At 48.6% G+C, this 5,120-nt stretch overlaps 1 protein-coding gene across 1 annotated transcript in view; it reads left to right on the top strand.

The window, feature by feature from the left end:
* Positions 1 to 3,926: 3,926 nt before the first annotated feature.
* The window catches only part of AGMAT (agmatinase), a 35,864-nt gene continuing 34,670 nt past the window's right edge, over positions 3,927 to 5,120 (top strand). Inside the window, exon 1 of the mRNA XM_017505016.2 lies at positions 3,927 to 4,398. The gene's annotated coding sequence lies outside the window, so the exon portion shown is untranslated. The remainder of the gene's footprint in view (positions 4,399 to 5,120) is intronic.

The following is a 5,120-nucleotide window of genomic DNA, read 5'->3' as shown; positions in this document are numbered from 1 at the left end:
GACAGAGTCTTGCTCCTTTGCTCCTGCTGGAATGCAGTGCCATGATCTGGGCTCACTGCAACCCCACCTCCTGGGTTCAAGCGAGTTTCCTGCTTCAGCCTCCCAAATAGCTGGGATTACAGGCACTTGCCACTATGCCCAGCTAATTTTTGTATTTATAGTAGAGACAGGCTTCGCCATGTTGGCCAGGCTGGTCTCGAACTCCTGACTGAACTCCAGGTGATCCACCTGCCTCGGCCTCTCAAACTGCTAGGATTACAGGTGTGAGCCACAGCGCCTGGCCCAGCGAACAAAGTTTCTATCTACTTCTAGGTACTTGCCTAATTCTTCTCTACTAGAAAGAACAAACCAGCAAAGGCATCTACCCTGGTTAGTTTTTATAACTCCTATAGTGGGAGCTAAATCCCCCAAACACTGTAAATAACTGTTTCATACTTATGAACCATTGCTTTTAAAAAAAGTCAAGTACATATTGTTAAGATTTCCCCTCATCATCAATTTCTGAATAGGTTGCTTGCTCAAAGAAGCCTCTCATTGTTTCTGGGATGTAAACTGATAGCTGATAGTGCTTTATGTTACTCATTTTACCTTAACACAAAAACTCTCCATTCCTAGGCCAGGATTGTGTGCGCATGTATAATGCAACAACTCCTCTGTCTCCGGCTTACCTTTCCTAAGATCGGACAACCTTTCAGTCCCACTATATTCTGGGTCAACTCCTTCTCATTTCCAATGTACCTGAACTCACTGGGTTATCAAAACATTTCAGGTAATCATGGACTTTTCTCAGCGCTAACTTCTTTTTCTGGTTTCTTTTGTGGAGGCAGGGTCTCTCTCTGTCATCTAGGCTGGAGTGCAGTGGCATAATCACGGCTCACTGCAGCCTTGAACTCCTGAGCTCAAGCAGTACTCCCACCTAAGCCTCTAGAATTACTGGGACTACAGGCGCGCACCACCACACTCAGATGATTATTTTTATTTTTTTTAAACGGATGGGGGTCTCACTATGTTGCCCAGGCTGGTCTCTACCACCTGGCCTCAAGTGAGCCTCCCACCTCCACATCCCAAAGCTCTAGGATTACAGGCATGAGCCACCTTGCCTGGCCAACCTCTGGACCGACATAAACTTACTTCACTTACTCCATAGCCATCTGAGAATGGCTGTTATTTATTTTATTTATTTATTGAGATGGAGTCTCGGCTGGGCGCGGTGGCTCATGCCTGTAATCCAAACACTTTGGAGGCCAAGGCGGGCAGATCACCTGAGGTCAGGAGTTCAAGACCAGCCTGACCAACATGGTGAAACCCTGTCTTAAAAAAATAAATAAAAAATAAATAAAATACAAAAAGAGATGGAGTCTCACACTGTCACCCAGGCTGTAGTGCAGTGGCACGATCTCAGCTCACTGCAATTTCCATCTCCTGGGTTCAAGCAATTCTCCTGCCTTAACCTTCTGAGTAGCTGGGACTACAGGAGTACGACGCCACGCCCAGCTATTTTTTTTTTTTTTTTTCGTATTTTTAGTAGAGACGGGGTTTCACCATGTTGGCCAGGATGGTCTCGATTTCCTGACCTTGTGATCCACCTGCCTTGGCCTCCCAAAGTGCTGGGATTACAGGTGTGAGCCACTGCGCCCAGCCTATTTATAAGAGATGGGGTCTCACTATATTGCCCAGGCTGGAGCACAGTGGGTATTTACACGTGTGATCATACTGCACTACAGCCCAGAATACCTGGCCTCAAGCAATCCTCCCCCCTCAGCCTCCCAAGTAGCTGGGACTACAGAGGTATGTGAATAGGTGGTCACACATGCTTCATCATACCGTCTTCCCTTTGGAATTCAGGCACAGCTAACCAGCACTAACACTAAAACAGTACACTGGTTCCATCTTGGCTCACTGCAACCGCTGCTTCCCGGCCTCAGGCAATCCTCCCACCTCAGCCTCCCAAGTAGCTGGGACCATAGGCACGTGCCACCATGTCTGGCTAATTTTTGTATTTTTTTGTAGAGACAGGGTCTCACCATGTTGCCCAGGCTGGTCTTGAAGTCCTGGACTCAAGGTCTCCCAAAGTGTTGGGATTACAGGTGTGAGCCACTGCCCAGCTAGAACAGATTCTTTGTAGCAATAAGATACCAACATGACAGATAGCACACCCTGAGGGAAATCAAAGATAAAATAGGTTGTTTTGACTTTTTTTTTTTGAGACAGAGTTTCGCTCTTGTTGCCCAGGCTGGAGTGCAATGGTGTGATCTTGGCTCACTGTAACCTCCGCCTCCTGGGTTCAAGTGATTCTCCTGCCTCAGCCTCCCGAGTAGCTGTAGTAGTTTGTATTTTTAGTAGAGACGGGGTTTCTTCATGTTTGTTAGGCTGGTCTAGAACTCCAGACCTCAGGTGATCTGCTTGCCTTGGCCTCCCAAAGAGCTGGGATTACAGGCATGAGCCACCGTGCCTGCCCTGTTTTAACATATTTTTAAATGGCCCAGCAAAGCCGTCTGTAATCTGATAAGAAACATTTGCGATCTATTCTCTCCAAAGCCTGCTACCTGGAGGATTAATCTACATAATATCCTTGGTCTCTACAATCCCTTATCCTAACCCAGACAACTCCCTTATGTGGATTCCAGGGCTTTAGATAAACTGTCAACCAATTGCCAAGCAGAAAAATCTGTGAATTCACTTGGGACCTGGTAAGTCCAAACCAATGCACATCTTACAGGTATTAACTGATGTCTTATGTCTCCCTAAAATGTATAAAACCAAGCTGTAGCCCGAACACCTTGGGCACGTTCTCAGGATCTCCTGGAGCTGTATCACAAGCCACGGTCACTCACATTTGGTTCAAAATTAAACCTCTTCGAATATTTTAGAGTTTGACTCTTTTCGTCTACATCCCTTTCACATTATAAAAGTTTTCACAGCCAGGCCTCCCAGGTCTGTGGCGGAGTCCCCACTCATCCTGGTCTGCGTATTAGACCCTAGCTTTCACGAAGTGACACGTGAATAAGAGGTTCTGCCCCTTCGCTCATGAGAGGCTGGATTATAAACCAGAACGTAGTTCTCTAAAAGGCACAATGGAATTTCTACTTTTCTAGTAATTATGTCAGTGGGAGGCCTCTCTGGAGCCCAAATAAACTCCTCCTGCCCCCATGCAGTCTCTCTTCTAGTCAGCACTGAATAAAGTCTGTCCAACTCCATAGCATTAATTTTCATATTTATTTATTAAAAAATGTCTGTCGCCCAGGCTGGAGTGCAGCGGCGTGATCTCGGCTTACTGCAACCTCTGCCGCCGAGATTCAAGTGATTCTGCCGCCTCAGCCTCCCGAGTAGCTGGGATTACAGGCGCGCGCCACCACGCCCGGCTAATTTTTGTACTTTTAGTAGAGACAGGGTTTCGCCATGTTTGCCAGGCTGGTCTCGCACTCCTGACCTCAAATGATCCACCCGCCTCAGCCTCCCAAAGTACTGGGATTACAGGCACGAGCCACCGAGCGCCTGGCCTTCACCCATTATTTGTCAGGAAATTTCTGGCCAGCCTAATATTTGCAGGTGTTGACGTAACTAAAAAACTTCTGTCTTATCCTGAAGAAATGCTCTTGCACGACTGAACTAGCTTCACAGGCACAATTCTGCACCGTTTCACTGCTTCACCATAGCCAGCCCTGAAAGGCCTCAAGCGCCGGTTTCCTCTCTTTGGTCGCACCAGCCAAAGCCAGAACTTCGCACAAGGCTGGGGAAAAGGTCGCCGGAAAGCCTCTCCTCCGCGCCCAGCGCCACAGCCGCCTTTGCGGAGAGCTTTGCGGAAGCGCGCTCCGGCCTCGTCACATGCCTGCGACGTAATCTGCCAATGGGCAGCAGCGCTTGCTCACGTGACACGTGCAGGCCAATGCCTGGCGCTCGTGCACTAGGCTCCTGGTTGCTAGGCGACCTCAGCCCGATTATGGCGGCTGTAGTTTATCCTTCTTACGTAGCTCTGCGAGGTGCGGACGGCTTGGATCCCCTCCAGCGCCTGCGAGGGCTTCTCCTGGCTGCCGCTTGCGCTCTGGCGAATGTCCGCAGTGGCAGCCCCCTTCGAGGCTTGCACGAGGGCGTCCTGGCATCCGCGGTCAAGCGGGCCCTGCTGCTTCTGGGGCTGACCCTGTGGCTGGCGAGGCCCGGTCCACTCAAGGACGCCCTGCTTTGGCTTGCTCCGCTCAGGAGAACCCGGGTTGACCCTGTGTCGGGCAGGGGTGTGGCTGAGGCAGTGGTGGGCAGGGAAACTAGTGCCTGCCTGGTGGTAGTCCCAGGCATGGAGCTTCCTGCAGACCTTGTGGCTTACTTCAGGTTTTGTTGCTTTGGCCACCGAGGAGGAATGCTTGCCCCAAATGGTTACTGTCTTGAATAGTTGTTGAGTGAAAGGTAATGTGTTTCCATTAAATGTATATACGTGTATGTATATGTGTGTGTATATATATAATATATATTCCCATAAATGAAAAGACTTAAATATTACTTTGGGTGGGGGGGGTGTTAATGTATTTTGCATAAAAAAAAAAAAATTCCCGTTGGCCGGACTCAGTGGTTCACGCGTCTAATCCTAGCATTTTGGGAGGCCGAGGCTGTCGGATCACCTGACGTCAAGAGGTCAAGACCAGCCCAGCCAACATGGTGAAACCCCGTCCCTACAAAAATAGAAAAATTGGCTGGGCATGATGGTGGGTGCCTGTAATCCCAGCTACTCAGGAGGCTGAGGCGGGAGAATCACTTCAACCCAGTAGGCAGAGGTTGCAGTAAGCCGAGATGGCGCCATTGCACTCCAGCCTGGGCCACAGAGTGAGACCCCGTGTCAAACAAACAAACAAACAAACAAAAAAATCCTGTCTTTGGGATATCTAATAACACTGGCAATCTTTTTGCTCTTCAGGATTTTCAGTCTAGAAATCGTTGTGGAGTGCCTGGGACTTGTATGTAGCTCACTGTTTATTAGAGGGTTTGGTATTTCACGTGTACTTAATTTATATTTGGATTGGATTTTACTTACTTTCCTAATCAGCAGTCTGTGAACTAAAGTGAACAAACAGGTTTCAGTGCCCTTTGTTTTCAGACATAAGGAAACTTGACCGGAGAAATTACAGTCATGA

This window comes from Cebus imitator, unplaced genomic scaffold (assembly GCF_001604975.1).
Source record: "Cebus imitator isolate Cc_AM_T3 unplaced genomic scaffold, Cebus_imitator-1.0 Scaffold15, whole genome shotgun sequence".
Taxonomy (NCBI): Eukaryota; Metazoa; Chordata; class Mammalia; order Primates; family Cebidae; genus Cebus; species Cebus imitator.
The sequence above is the reverse complement of the archived record's forward strand: the minus strand, read 5'-3'. Positions and strand labels throughout refer to the sequence as shown.